The 16,410-nt window shown below is 47.7% G+C and overlaps 2 non-coding genes across 2 annotated transcripts; both read right to left on the reverse strand.

Annotated features, from left to right (window-relative positions):
* Positions 1–1,073: 1,073 nt before the first annotated feature.
* Positions 1,074–1,145, reverse strand: TRNAI-UAU (transfer RNA isoleucine (anticodon UAU)). Its single transcript has one exon. It is a non-coding gene; the product is annotated as a tRNA-Ile (tRNA).
* A 13,717-nt stretch (positions 1,146–14,862) lies between these two features.
* TRNAI-UAU (transfer RNA isoleucine (anticodon UAU)) lies at positions 14,863–14,934 on the reverse strand. Its single transcript has one exon. It is a non-coding gene; the product is annotated as a tRNA-Ile (tRNA).
* Between the last annotated feature and the right edge of the window lie 1,476 nt (positions 14,935–16,410).

The raw sequence follows: 16,410 nt of genomic DNA on the forward strand, positions 1-16,410 counted from the left end.
CACGGAACTCTGGGTTATGGGCCCAGCACGCGTCCACTGCGCCACTTTTCTCCACTCTAGTTACGTGGGAAAATGTGCAGTAAGAAAGTGTGCACTAATGCAAAAGATTATAAAGTTAGCAGAGCGTAGTTTCGATCCACGAACCTCTGGGTTATGGGCTAAGCATGCCTTTACTTCGCCACTCTGCTGCACTCTAGTTATGTGAGAAAATGTGCAGAAAGGAAGTGTGCACCAATGCAAAATCATATAAAGTTAGCAGCGCGTGGTTTCGGTCCACGGACCTATGGGTTATGTGCCCAGCACGCTTCCACTGCACCACGCTGCTGCATTCTGATTACGTGAAAAATGCGCAGTAAGAAAGTGCGCAATAATGCAAAAGAAAATAAATTTGCACAGAGTGGTTTCGATCCACGGACCTCTGGATTAAAGGCCCAGCACGCTTCCACTGCGCCACCCTGCTGCAGCCTAGTAACGTGAGAAAATGTGCAGTAAGAAAGTGCGCACTATTGCAAAAAAGAATAAAATTAGCACAGCGTGGTTTTGATCCATGGACCTCTCGATTATGGGCCACTCATGCTTCTACTGCACCACCCTGTTGCACCCTGGTTACGTGAAAAAATGTGCAGTAAGAAACTGTGCACTAATGCAAAAAGATATAAATTTAGCAGAGCGTGGTTTCGCTCCACGGAACTCTGGGTTATGGGCACAGCACGCTTTCACTGCGCCACTCTGCTGCACTCTAGTTACGTTAGAAAATGTGTAGTAAGGAACTGCGCACTAATGCAAAAGAACATAAAATTAGTAGAGAATGGTTTTGATCCACGGGCTACTGGGTTATAGGCCCAGCACGCTTCCACTGCACCACTCTTGTGCACTCTAGATACGTGAGAAAGTGTGCAGTAAGAAATTGCGCACTAATGCAAAAGAATATAAACTCAGCAGAGCGTGGTTTCGATCCAAGGAACTCTGGAATATGGACCCAGCACGCTTCCACTGCGCCACTCTGCTGTACTCTAGTTACGTTAGAAAATGTGCAGTAACGAACTGCGCACTAATGCAAAAGAACATAAAATTAGTAGAGCGTGGTTTTGATCCACGGGCCTCTGGGTTATAGGCCCAGCACGCTTCCACTGCGCCACTCTGCTGCATTACAGTTACGTGGAAAAATTTGCAGAAAAAAAGTGCGCGCTATCGCAAAAGAAAATAAAGTTAGCAGGGCGTGGTTTCGATGTACGGACCTCTGGCATATGGTCCCATCACGCTTCCACTGCGCCACTCTGCTGCATTCCAGTTACGTGGGAAAATGTGCAGTAAGATAATGCGCACCAATGCAAAAGAATATAAAATTAACAGAGCGTGGTTTCGATCCACGGACCTCTTGGTTTTGGGCCCAGCACGCTTCCACTGCGCCACTCTGCTGTACTATAGTTACGTGAGAAAATGTGCAGTAAGAAACTGCGCACTAATGCGAAAGAAAATAAAATTAGCAGAGCGTGGTTTCAATCCACGGAGCTCTGGGTTACGAGCCCAACACGCTTCCACTGCACCACTCTGCTGCACTCTAGTTGCGTGAGAAAACGTGCAGTAAGGAACTGTGCACTAATACAAAAGTATATAAAACTAGCAGAGCGTGGTTTATATTGTTACGGGAGAATAACTTTACTTTATAAAACGAGGAATAAACTCGGTGGTGGACAAGATGGCGCCCAGTTGGCTCACAGATCTGACAACATCGTCCTCCTCTTTGTCTTCTTCGTCGTTTTCATCCTACCGTTACATGATTTCCCCGGCGGCTGGAGCACCGACCCGGTGCTAATCAGGAGGCACTGGAGTAATACGGTTTGAGTCGCGTAACATGCACTACGTCAGTGTGAGGGTGAAGGATGGCGGGGTCCGTAGGGGTGATTTCGTATGTGACGTCAGTTACTTGGCGTAAGATACGGTAGGGACCTGAATAGCGTGGGAGTAACTTCTCCGAAAGTCCAACGCGGCGCGAGGGGAACCATAACAGAACGAGATCTCCGGGTGTGAAGTGGACGTCACGATGGCGGGCGTCGTATACGCTCTTCTGATTGTCCTGGGAGTCCAGTAAGCGTCGTCGAGCAACTTGGCGTGCCGCTTGGGCCTTCATTATTGCATCACGAGCGTACTGAGACTTGTCATTTAGTCCGGCCGGCAGGAGGGTGTCGAAAGGTAGCGCAGGGTCACGGCCGAACAACAGAAAAAAAGGAGAGAACCCAGCGGTGTCGTGTCTGGAAGAATTGTACGCGAATGTTACAAACGGTAACGTAGTGTCCCAGTCGCGGTGATCGGCGGAGACATACATGGAGAGCATGTCGGTGAGAGTGCGATTGAGGCGCTCCGTTAGACCATTTGTTTGTGGATGGTAAGCAGTCGAGAGCTTGTGTTTAGTGGCGCAGGAGCGGAGGAGGTCATCAACCACTTTGGAAAGGAAGTAGCTGCCTCGGTCGGTAAGGAGTTGTCGAGGGGCGCCATGATGTAAGATGACGTCCTCCAAAAGGAAATCGGCCACGTCAGTTGCACAGCTGGTTGGAAGGGCCCGTGTGATCGCGTATCGGGTAGCATAATCGGTTGCTACTGCAATCCACCGATTACCCGCAGCTGACGTAGGAAAAGGGCCAAGCAGGTCCACGCCAACACGGTAGAATGGGTCTTGTGGGATGTGCAGTGGCTGAAGACGTCCGGCCGGAGGGGCATTTGGTTTTTTCCGTCGTTGACAAGGGTCGCAGGCTGCAATATAACGGCAGACGTCGCGGTACATGCCAGGCCAGAAGAAGCGCCGGCGAACTCTGTCGTAGGTCCGTGACACGCCGAGGTGACCCGCTGTAGGTGCATCATGAAGCTGGGCGAGAACAGTGTGACGCAATTGAATGGGAACGACGAGTAGTCTTTCGGGGCCGTCAGGACGCATATTGCAACGGTACAATACACCATCATGTATTTCAAACATTCGAAGGGAAGGGTCGGGCCTCTCCGATGTGAGCCTTCGGATAATACCGTCCAAGAAAGTATCTCGTCGCTGCTCGATTCCAATGTCATGAAACGCGGATAGAGAGAAAACGTCGATAGGAAGGGTGGTTTTAGAGGAGTCGCCGTCTGGAGGGTCGACAGGATACCGGGACAAGCAGTCCGCATCTTGATGCAGGCGGCCGGTTTTATACAGGACTGAGTAATCAAATTCTTGAAGGCGCAGCGCCCAACGGCCAAGACGGCCTGAAGGGTCTTTAAGGGACGAAAGCCAGCACAAGGCGTGGTGATCTGTGATTACTGTGAATGGCCGGCCGTACAAATAGGGACGAAATTTACCGACTGCCCAAACAAGTGCCAAACATTCCCGTTCGGTTATTGAATATTTTCTTTCAGCAGGCGAAAGAAGGCGGCTGGCATAAGCAACAACACGGTCTCGTCCTTGTTGTTTCTGGGCGAGGACTGCACCGATGCCATAGCCACTTGCGTCTGTACGAACTTCTGTTGGAGATGAAATATCAAAGTGGGCGAGGATAGGCGGAGACGTAAGCAGACACACTAGATTTTGAAACGCATCTGCTTGCTCAGGGCCCCAAATGAAGCCAGCGTCTTTTTTGAGAAGTTGAGTGAGAGGGCGTGCTACGTCGGCGAAGTTTTTAACAAAGCGGCGGAAGTAAGAACAGAGGCCAACGAAACTGCGAACGTCTTTGGTACAGGTTGGTACAGGGAAATCTCTTACTGCGCGTATTTTATCTTGATCAGGGCGAACCCCCACGGAATCAACGAGGTGTCCGAGGACAGAAATTTCACGACGGCCGAAGTGGCACTTTGCCGAATTGAGTTGCAGGCCCGCCTTACGAAAGACAGATAAGATTTTCGATAGCCTTTCAAGGTGCGTCGCAAAAGAAGGCGAAAAAACGATAACGTCGTCCAGGTAGCACAGGCAGATGGACCACTTGAAGCCGTGCAACAGAGCGTCCATCATACGTTCGAATGTGGCGGGCGCATTACATAAACCGAATGGCATCACTTTAAACTCGTAAAGGCCGTCGGGAGTGATAAACGCCGTTTTCTCACGGTCCATGTCATCAACGGCAATCTGCCAGTACCCAGAGCGGAGGTCAATGGAGGAAAAATATTTTGCGCCGTGAAGGCAATCCAGGGCATCGTCTATGCGTGGTAAAGGGTAGACGTCCTTCTTCGTTATTTTGTTTAAATGGCGATAATCGACGCAAAATCTCCAGCTGTTGTCCTTCTTCTTTACAAGTACAACAGGGGACGCCCAGGGACTGCATGAAGGCTCGATGATATTCCGAGAAAGCATTTTGTCGACCTCCTGTTGGATGATGCGCCGCTCTGCATGGGAAACACGGTAGGGTCTCCGATGGATTGGACTCGTATCGCCTGTATCAATCCGGTGCTTAACAACGGACGTCTGGCCGAGTGGGCGGTCGCCAAGGTCGAAGATGTCCCAAAAAGATGCAAGCAGGGAACGCAGGTCGTTAGCTTGTTCTTTCGGCAAGTCGGGGGCAATCATCTTGGTTAACACACTTTGGTCTGATGGAGGAGTAGACGAAGTTTTTTCGGCACTCGGGATGCTGTCATAACTTAGAGTGCAAATATGGCACTCTGCCGCCGGCACGATCTCGGCTAGAGATATACCACGAGGGAGGACTTGTGTACATAGTGAAAAATTCACTAAGGGTAGGCAGGATGCATTGGCCGTAATAGTGATGACGGTGTGAGGAAACGCAACGTTGTGCGAAAGCAGGACGTCAACATTGGGGGACACAATATAAACACCGTCTGGGACAGGTGGAACAGGGGAGACGCCTATGTAAGCTACTGTTCGTTGAGGGAGACGCAGGTGTTCTGTAGAACAAAGCCGACTTGGAGGGCAACTTGGAGGATCAACAACATTAGGTAGAGCGAGTTGCACTATACCGGCAGAGCAGTCTATCAAGGCCGAATGTTCAGACAAAAAGTCTTGGCCCAAAATTATGTCATTAGGGCAGTGTTCTAAAACATAAAACAGAACTGATGTGTGGTGTCCGGCGACGCTGACGCGAGCTGAGCACACACCAATTACGGCGACTTTTCCACCATCGGCCGTTCGGACCACAGGAGTTGGGCCAGGAGTAAGGACTTTCTTCAGCCGTGCTCTAAGGTCAGCGTTCATGATAGACACGTGTGCGCCAGTGTCAATGAGGGCTGTAGTAGGTACACCGTCGACGTCAACATTGATAAGGTTCTGATGTGCGGGCAAGGTCAGTAGAGGATTTTGGGATCGGGTCGGTATTGCAGCATCACCTCCAAGAGCTGCTCCCGTCAGTTTTCCGGAGGTGAACGCCGGAACGAGCTTGGGGACGGCGATCGGCGAGATGGGGGCGAGCGGGAGAAACGGCGTTGTGGCGAAGGGGAGCGGCTGGATCGGGGGCGCGAGGAATTCTCAGGCGTTAGCGGCTCTGTTTTCGGTGATGAGCGTGAATTCCAGACAGGTGGGCGATGGGGCGGAGGGTGAGGCCACGGAGCAGAGCTGGACCAAGCACGGCAGTGACGCGAAATGTGGCCTATACGACCGCAATTGAAGCATATCGGCCGGTCGTCTGGGGTGCGCCATACCGCCGGGTCGCGATAATGTGGGCTGGCAGAAAAACGTCGGTTGGGCGGGACAGTCACGGGTGGATTTGGTGTGGCGTAGTCTGGACGATGAATGGAGCAGACGTTTAAGCCGGCGTTGGCCAGTTCTTGCCTCACGACGGTCTGTATGAGAGAGACGGTGGCGTGATAGCTTTCGGAGTTGGGGGAAGCTGACACGAGTGGAGCTGCGGCTTCTATTTCCCGACGGACAATACGGACAACGTCACCGGGACTTTCCGTAGAAGGCAGGCGAGGGTCTTCGCATGTGGACGTTGCAGCCGTGTTTGGAAGCCGGGCAAACTGGTGGAGAACACGGCGGCTCTTCGCTTCTTCAAAGCGCCGGCATTCAGAAATAATGTCGTGGACCGTAGATGAATTCTTGAACACAAGAAGGTGAAAGGCGTCATCTGCTATGCCCTTAATAATATGGCCAACCTTATCGGCTTCGGACATCTGCGAGTCTACCTTGCGGCACAAAGCGAGCACGTCCTGAATGTACGTGAGGTATGATTCGGTGCACGTCTGAACTCGACGTGCGAGCTCGTTTTGGGCGGCGCGTTGACTTGCCACAGGCCTGCCAAATAGCTCCCGGAGCTTTTGCTTGCATAACTCCCAGCTAGTCAGTTCTTCCTCGTGCGTCTCGTACCAGACCTTTGCGGTACCTCTGAGATAAAAAATCACGTTGGCCAGCATGAGCGTTGGATCCCATCGCATACGTACACCCACTCGTTCGTATGACTTCAGCCAGGCTTCTACGTCAATGCCATCAGTGCCAGAAAAGGTACCTGGATCTCTCGGGGGCTCCAAGATGAGGGTTGACGGTCCAGTTGGAGAAAGCACGGACGTAGTTGGAGAAGGCACGGTAGACGGGGAAGGGTCGGCATTGTTGACTGCAGTCGCCATGGGGGAGACCACTAGGCGCCCGCTACGAAGCTCCGTTTTGCGTGAAGTGAGTACCCCGCACCTCCCACCAATGATGTTACGGGAGAATAACTTTACTTTATAAAACGAGGAATAAACTCGGTGGTGGACAAGATGGCGCCCAGTTGGCTCACAGATCTGACAACATCGTCCTCCTCTTTGTCTTCTTCGTCGTTTTCATCCTACCGTTACAATATTCATAGAGCTCTGGGTTATGGGCCGAGCAGGCTTTCACTGTACCACTCTGCTGCACTCTTGTGACGTTAGAAAACGTGCAGTAAGAAAGTGCGCACTATTGCAAAAGAAAATAAAGTTTGGAGGGCGTGGTTTCGGTCCACGGACCTCTGGGATATGGTCCCATCACGCTTCCACTGTGCCACTCTGCTGCATTCAAGTTACGTGGGAAAATGTGCACTAAGAAAGTGCACACTAATGCAAAATAAAAAAAATTAGCAGAGCGTGGTTTCGTTCCACGGAACTCTGGGTTATGGGCCCAGCACGCGTCCACTGCGCCACTTTTCTCCACTCTAGTTACGTGGGAAAATGTGCAGTAAGAAAGAGTGCACTAATGCAAAAGATTATAAAGTTAGCAGAGCGTGGTTTCGATCCACGGACCTCTGGGTTATGGGGTAAGCATGCCTTCACTTCGCCACTCTGCTGCACTCTAGTTATGTGAAAAAATGTGGAGAAAGGAAGTGTGCACCAATGCAAAATTATATAAAGTTAGCAGAGCGTGGTTTCGGTCCACGGACCTATGGGTTATGTGCCCAGCACGCTTCCACTGCACCACGCTGCTGCATTCTGGTTACGTGAGAAAATATGCAGTAAGAAACTGCGCACTAATGCAAAAGAACATAAAATTAGTAGAGCGTGGTTTCGCTCCAAGGAACTCTAGGTTATGAGCCCAGCACGCTTCCACTGTGCCACTCTGCTACACTCTAGTTACGTGAGAAAATGTGCAGTAAGAAACTGCGCTATAATGCAAAAGTATATAAACTCAGCAGAGGGTGGTTTCGATCCAAGGAACTCTAGAATATGGGCACAGGACGCTTCCACTGCGCCACTCCTCTGCACTCTAGTTACGTTAGAAAATGTTCAGTAAGGAACTGCGCACTAATGCAAAAGAACATAAAATTAGTAGAGCATGGTTTTGATGCACGGGCCTCTGGGTTATAGGCCCAGCACGCTTCCACTGCGCCACTCTGCTTCATTCCAGTTACGTGGGAAAATGTGCAGTAAGATAATGCGCATCATTGCAAAAGAATATAAAATAACAGAGCGTGGTTTCGATCCACGGACCTCTTGGTTATGGGCCCAGCACGCTTCCACTGCGCCACTCTGCTGCACTATAGTTACGGGAGAAAATGTGCAGTAAGAAACTGCGCACTAATGCAAAAGAAAATAAAATTAGCAGAGCGTTGTTTCGATCCACGTACCTCTGGGTTACGGGCCCATCACGCTTCCACTGCACCACTCTGCTGCACTGTAGTTGCGTGAGAAAATGTGCAGTAAGAAACTGTGCACTAATGCAAAAGAATATAAAACTAGCAGAGCGTGGTTTAGATTTGTGGAGCTCTGGGTTATGGGCCGAGCACGCTTTCACTGCACCACTCTGCTGCACTCTTGTGACGTGAGAAAACGTGCAGTAATAAAGTGCGCATTATTGCAAAAGCAAATAAAGTTAGCAGGGCTTGGTTTCAATCCACGGACCTCTGGGTTATGTGCCCAGCACGCTTCCACTGCACCACGCTGCTGCATTCTAGTTACGTGAAAAATGTGCAGTGTGTGGGGATCTGGCGCCGACATGGCTGCTGGTCACTTACGCCTCGTACTTCTTCAGGTTCTGCAGATGGTGTCGACTTTCCACGTATCCGGAGCGGAGCGGCTTTTCGACCACGCAGACGGTGCCGCCTGGGATGTATGCCCTGCCCTGCACTTTTTCACTGAAGCGCACCTTCCTTTGGATATGACGGCGCTACCGTCGCTGTTCGACTGTCGCTACGGTGACTGGCAACCTGGCACATCGGAACTCAACGTCACACTACATAAGCTACCGCCCCTGCATACCACCTTGGGATCTGGCGCCGACATGGCTGCTGGTCACTTACGCCTCGTACTTCTTCAGGTTGGTTTTTTCTATCGCCCTGTTAACGGTAAACCATTTCGAAAATTGGCACCGGATCCCAACTCCGCCTTGAACTTTTGTACGCGCAGCATTACTTTTGTGCGAACCAAGTGTTTGTTATGTGTACGTTATCTGCGAAAGCTACTGCAGCTTGCAGGTGATGTAGAACAAAACCCAGGCCCTCTGACTTCTTAGCAAGAACAACAAATGTTCACCGCTGTCATGGCGATTCCCACGGTACTGCAAAAGCAGACGGAAATTCTTGGGGAACTTCGTTCGGTAGCGTCCCGGCAAGAAGCACTCGAGCAAAGGTTTTCGCAGATGGAGGACAAATTGAACGTCTTTGAGGACAAATTGCTATCGGTGCTTCCATTAAAAGACAAGGTGATGCAGTTAACTGCGGAGACTGATAATCTTGCTGCCACGTTTTCGAAGCTGCAAGAATTGGAAGATGATATGGAAAATAGATCTCGAAGAAACAACCTTATCTTTTTTGGCTTTCAAGATGCAGCTGGTGAAAACTGGCAAGATTCGGAGACTAAGGTGATCGCCTTTTGCGAGGAAAAGTTAAAAGTCGCTATTTCGGCTGATGCGGTTGAGAGGGCCCACAGGCTAGGTCGCTACATGGCAACAAAAAACAGGCCTATAATAGTTCGGTTTCTGTCGTTTAAGGAAAAGCAGCGTGTTTTATCAACTACTTCGAGGTTGAAAGGTACAAGCTTTGCTATTAGCGAGGACTATAGCAACAAAGTTCGACAAGAGAGGCGGAAATTAATTCAATTTGCGAAGAATAAGGGAGGGGACTTCAGACAATCGTATAACAAACTAAAGATTGGCAAGGAAACTTTTGTTTATAATGCTGAAACAGACAGCGTGACTAAAACCAAGACATAGCAACTAAAAAAGGCCCTCGTAACTTCTAGACAACCATCCAGCCCGGATGACATCGTGTGTATATTGGTAAATTGTCGTAGCGTAAAAAATAAAATTATAGAACTCGCCGCCCTCATTGAAACGACAAAGCCACATGTAGTACTTGGTTCTGAATCTTGGTTAGACGACACAATAAATGGCATTGAAATCTTTCCAACCTGCTACACAGTCAACAGGAAGGACAGAAACGCGCATGGGGGAGGTGTTTTCATTTTGATTCACATTACTATATCTAGCTTCCTCGTTGACGTTGAAGCTGGCTCAACCGAAATTGTTTGCTGCAAAGTACTCTTGAACAACGGCTCGTCTGTGGCATTCGTTTCCTTCTACAGGTCACCGAGCACGAGAGACCCTCAGCCCCTTTTCAATTTTAGCAATGTGCTGCTGACACTACAAACTACTTATATTGTTTTGGCAGGTGACTTTAATTTACCAGATGTGATATGGCAGCAGCTTACACCAGTGTTAGTCAATTCATCCCTCCTGTACACGACCTTCCGCGAAATGATAAATGCCCATTCGTTACTACAGTTTGTGCAAAAACCAACGCGAATTATGGCTAGTAGTGCAAATGTACTTGATTTATTTTTTTGCAATGTGCTTGATCTCGTGTCTTCGATTACCTTGATTCCTGGTATTAGTGATCATGATGTTGTCGTCGCTAAGATGTCCTGTGCCACCAAGAATTGTCGTTCTGCGCAGCCTCGCAAGGTCTTTTTTTATGAAAGAAGCGATTACGCAACAATATCATGTGAAATAGACAATTTTTTTCCAGAGTTTAGGGCTCAATGTTCGTGTCTAGACATAAATGCATTGTGGGATCTTTTTAAGACTAAAATACTGTCCTTGACACAAACCTTCATTCCCTCGCATGTCATTACTTCCCAGCGTCGAAACGATAAACCATAGATTACTAAAGAGATTCGTACGATGTTAAACAGGAAAAATAGAGCCTTTCTTAAGCACTGCCACTCGCCGAATCCTACATTGTTCGCAAAGATGAAGGTAATGAGCAAAACGATAGCGAGATTGATGCGCAATGCACATAAAAAGTTTTTCACTCTAGGACACAAAGTGAAAACTAATCCAAAAGAAATGTGGAAATATGTCAAGAGCAAAAAGAACTCTGGTGACGCTATCCCTGACGTCATAGATGAAAAAGCCTACGGCGCAGATATTTTGGCAAAAGCAGAGGCCTTCAATGCTTATTTTGACTCCGTGTTTCCATGCTCAAAAGCCGCACTTTTGAAATCACATGACGTCAGAGAGCTTACTCAGATGAGGGAAATTGAGCTGTCTGAAGACGGTATCGCAGTATTACTACGGAATATAAACATCCACTCGGCTACCGGTCCTGACTTTATTTCAAATTTTGTGCTAAAAAACTGTGCATTGTCTGTCACCCCTTTCTTAATACTGTTATTTAAGATATCTCTTCAAGTTGGTGCTCTACCTTCGGACTGTAAAACTGCAAATGTTATTCCAATTCACAAAAGTGGTTCAAAAACAAGAACGTGCCACTACAGGCCAATTTCACTCTCAAGCGTTGCTTGTAAAACATTAGAACATGTTGTTTATACAAATTTAATGGCACACCTTCAAGAAAATAGCTTCATTATTCCAACGCAACATGGCTTCAGGGCTGGCGTTTCTTGCGACACTCAGCTTGTAGAATTTTGCCATGACATCGCAGCATTTATTAACTCAGGTTTGCAAGTTGACGGCGTCTTTTTAGACTTTCGGAAAGCTTTCGATACCGTATCTCACACCCTGTTACTACTAAAGTTGTCTTACCTCAACTTGCCGAACACCCTCCTGAAGTGGTTGGAAGCGTACCTGTTAGATAGAAACCAACGCGTGATACTCCATGGTGTACGCTCTTCTGATGTCTCTGTATTATCTGGAGTGCCACAGGGGTCCGTCTTAGGGCCCCTGCTTTTTCTTATATTTATTAATGACCTTACTGAACACTTGTCTTGCCGTGTGAGGTTATATGCAGATGATTGCTGTATTTACCGTGAAGTTTCAAGTGAATCAGATAGTCAACTGCTACAGAATGATCTGAACAAAATCATGTCTTGGTGTTCGACTTGGAACATGACACTCAACCTGTCCAAATGCAACCTCTTAAGGTTCACAAACAAAAGACACCCGCTGATGGCAAGCTATGTCATGAATACAACACAGCTGTCCATTGTAACAGAATATAAGTACTTAGGAGTCATTTTTTCCAGCAATTTGACTTGGAATGCCCACACAAATTACATCGTAACAAAGGCCAGCAACACATTAAACTTCTTAAGACGTAACTTTAAACAAGCACCGGCCAGCCTGAAAGAAATCTTGTATATGTCGAATGTACGCCCACTTTTGGAATACGTGTGCAGCACGTGGGACCCTTTTACTAAGGTGAACATCGACGCTCTAGAACGCGTGCAGCGGAGAGCGGCCCGTTTCGTCACGGGTGATTACAACTTTTCTAAAAGATCTTTCGAAATCAGGAGTACTTTAGGATGGCCTCTTCTTGAAGACAGGCGCAAATTCCTACGTTTATCTCTGTTTCACAAAATATTCCATGGTTTAACGGGTATTCACAAAGAAAACTACATATCGGAGCCTACGTATATATCTGCTCGTACTGATCACCCCCTTAAAGTGCGCGAGTTCTCTACTAGAATTAACCTTTTTAAATATTCATTTTATCCGCGATCAATTAAGCAATGGAACAAACTACCTCATGAAATTGTAGCCGCGTCCAGGGAAACTTTCGCCACTGCGCTGGAACATCATATCTTATCGTAGCCTGAGCACACATTAAGGTTGCTTACACTTTCGTCTCATCTCTCTAGCAATCTACGCTTCAGATCTTTTTTTTCGCCTGCTTTTTATCTGTGTGTGTATATATATGTATGTATATATGTGTGTGTGTGTGCGTATGCATTTTATATATATGTATATATATTTTTCTTGCTGCTGTACCTTCACACACGTCAATGTTTATTACGTGTCACCATTGGATGCTATATTATGTATCTGTATTTCTTTTATGTTCAACTCAGTGTTAATGGACTGTCGCCTTTCTGAATTTTGAAAACGTTACCTCCCCCCTACACTAATGCCCCTCGCGGGCGCTGTAGGTACTGTAAATAAATAAATAAATAAATAAATAAAAAAGTGTGCACTAATGCAAAAGAAAATAAATTAGCACAGCGTGGTTTCGATCCACAGACCTCTGGAATAAAGGCCCAGCACGCTTCCACTGCGCCACCCTGCTGCACTCTGGTAACGTGAGAAAATGTGCAGTAAGAAAGTGCGCACTAATGCAAAAGAGAATAAAATTAGCACAGCGTGGTTTCGATCCACGGACCTCTGGATTATGGGCCCAGCACGCTTCTACTGCGCCACCCTGCTGCACTCTGGTTACGTGACAAAACATGCAGTAACGAACTGCGCACTAATGCAAAAGAACATAAAATTAGTAGAGCTAAGCTTTGATCCATGGGCTATGGGTTATAGGCCCAGCACGCTTCCACTGCGCCACTCTGCTGCATTCAAGTTACGTGAAAAAATGGGCAGTAAGAAATTGCGCACCAATGCAAAGGAATATAAAATTAACAGAGCGTGGTTTCGATCCACGGACCTTTTGGTTATGGGCCCAGCACGCTTCCACTGCCCCACTCTGCTGCACTATAGTTACGTGAGAAAATATGCAGGAAGAAACTGCGCAGTAATGCAAAAGAACATAAAATTAGTAGAGCGTGGTTTCACTCCACGGATTTCTGGGTTATGGGCCCAGCACGCTTCCACTGCGCCCCTCTGCTACACTCTAGTTACGTGAGAAAATGTGCAGTAAGAAACTGTGCACTAATGCAAAAGAATATAAAATTAGCGGAGCGTGGTTTAGATTCATGGACCTCTGGGTTAAGGGCCAAGCACGCTTCCACTGCACCACTCTGCTGCATTCTAGTTACGTGGGAAAAAGTGCAGTAAGAATTTGTGCACTAATGCAAAAGTATGTAAAGGTGGCAGAGCGTGGTTTCGCTCCAAGGAACTCTGGGTTATGAGCCGAGCACGCTTTCACTGCGCCACTCTGCTAAGCTCTAGTTACCTGAGAAAATGTGCAGTAAGAAACTGCGCTATAATGCAAAAGTATGTAAACTCAGCAGAGCGTGGTTTTGATCCAAGGAACTCTGGAATATGCGCGCAGCACGCTTCCACTACGCCACTCTGCTGCACTCTAGTTACGTTAGAAAATGTGCAGTAAGGAACTGCGCACTAATGCAAAAGAACATAAAATTTGTAGAGCATGGTTTTGATTCACGGGCCTCTGGGTTATAGGCCCGGCACGCTTCCACTGCGCCACTCTGCTGCACCCTAGTGGCGTGACAAAATATGCAGTAAGGAACTGCGCACTAATGCATAAGAACATAAAATTAGTAGAGCTAGGCTTTGATCCATGGGGTATGGGTTATAGGCCCTGCACGCTTCCACTGCGCCACTCTGCTGCATTCCAGTTACGTGGGAAATTGTGCCGTAAGAAAATGCGCACCAATGCAAAAGAATGTAAAATTAACGGAGCGTGGTTTTGATCCACGGACCTTTTGGTTATGGGCCCAGCACGCTTCCACTGCGCCACACTGCTGCACTATATTTACGTGAGAAAATATGCCGTAAGAAATTGCGCACTAATGCAAAAGGACATAAAATTGGTAGAGCGTGGTTTCGCTCCACGGAACTCAGGGTTATGGGCCCAGCACGCTTCCACTGCGCCACTCTGCTACACTCTAGTTACGTGAAAAAATGTGCGGTAAAAAACTGCGCTATAATGCAAAAGTATATAAACTCAGCAGAGCGTGGTTTCCATCCGAGGAACTCTGGAATAAGGCCCCAGCACGCTTTCACTGCGCCACTCTGCTGCATTCCAGTTACGTGGGAAATTGTGCAGTAAGAAAATGCGCACCAATGCAAAAGAATGTAAAATTAACGGAGCGTGGTTTTGATCCACGGACCTTTTGGTTATGGGCCCAGAGCGCTTCCACTGCGCCACCCTGCTGCACTATATTTACGTGAGAAAATATGCAGTAAGAAACTGTGCACTAATGCAAAAGAATATAAAATTAGCGGAGCGTGGTTTAGATTCATGGACCTCTGAGTTATGGGCCAAGCACGCTTCCACTGCACCACTCTGCTGCATTCTAGTTACGTGGGAAAATGTGCAGTAAGAAAGTGCACACTAACGCAAAAGAACATAAAATTAGTAGAGCGTGGTTTCGATCCACGGGCCTCTTGGTTATAGGCCAAGCACGCTTCCACTGCGCCACTCTGCTGCATTCAAGTTACGTGGAAAATTGTGCAGAAAGAAAGTGCACACTAATGCAAAAGAAAATAAATTTAGCAGAGCCTAGTTTCAATCCACGGACCTCTGAGTTATGGGCCCAGCACGCTTCTACATCGCCACTCTGCTGCATTCTAGTTACGTGGGAAAAAGTGCAGTAAGAAATTGTGCACTAATGCAAAAGAAAATGAATTTAGCAGAGCGTGGTTTCGCTCCACGGAACTCTGGGTTATTAGCCCAGCACGCTTCCACTGCGTCACTCTGCTAAGCTCTAGTTACGTGAAAAAATATGCAGTAAGAAACTGCGCTATAATGCAAAAGTATGTAAACTCAGCAGAGCGTGGTTTTGATCCAAGGAACTCTGGAATATGGGCACAGCACGCTTCCACTTTGCCACTCTGCTGCACTTTAGTTACGTTAGAAAATGTGCAGTAAGGAACTGCGCACTAATGCAAAAGAACATAAAATTTGTAGAGCATGGTTTTGATCCACGGGCCTCTGGGTTATAGGCCCAGCACGCTTCCACTGCGCCACTCTTGTGCACTCTAGATACGTGAGAAAGTGTGCAGTAAGAAATTGCGCACTAATGCAAAAGAATATTGAATTAGTGGAGGCGTGGTTTCAATCCACGAACATCTTGGTTATGGGCCCAGGACGCTTCCACTGCGCCCCTCAGCTGCACGTAAGTTACGTGAGAAAACGTGCAGTAAGAAAGTGCGCGCTATTGCAAAAGAAAATAAAGTTAGCAGGGCGTGATTTAGATGCACGGACCTCTGGCATATGGTCCCAGCACGCTTCCACTGCGCCACTCTGCTGCATTCCAGTTACGTGGGAAAATGTGCAGTAAGATAATGCGCACCAATGCAAAAGAATATAAAATTAACAGAGCGTGGTTTCGATCCACGGACCTCTTGGTTATGGGCCCAGCGCGCTTCCACTGCGCCACTCTGCTGCACTATACTTACGTGAGAAAATGTGCAGTAAGAAACTGCGCACTAATGCAAAATAAAATAAAATTAGCAGAGCGTAGTTTCGATCCATGGACCTCCGGGTTACGGGCCCATCACGCTTCCACTGCACCACTCTGCTGCACTCTACTTGCGTGAGAAAACGTGCAGTAAGAAACTGTGCACTAATGCAAAAGAATAAAAAACTAGCAGAGCGTGGTTTAGATTCATGGAGCTCTGGGTTATGGGCCGAGCACGCTTCCACTGCACCACGCTGCTGCATTCGAGTTACGTGCAAAATGCGCAGTAAGAAAGTGCGCACTAATGCAAAAGAAAATAAATTAGCACAGCGTAGTTTCGATCCACGGACCTCTGGATTAAAGGCCCAGCACGCTTCCACTGCGCCACCCTGCTGCACTCTGGTAACGTCAGAAATATGCAGTAAGAAAGTTCGCACTAATGCAAAACAAAATAAATTAGCACAGCGTGGTTTCGATCCACGGACCTCTGGATTAAAGGCC

Source organism: Rhipicephalus microplus, chromosome 5 (assembly GCF_043290135.1).
Source record: "Rhipicephalus microplus isolate Deutch F79 chromosome 5, USDA_Rmic, whole genome shotgun sequence".
NCBI lineage: Eukaryota > Metazoa > Arthropoda > Arachnida > Ixodida > Ixodidae > Rhipicephalus > Rhipicephalus microplus.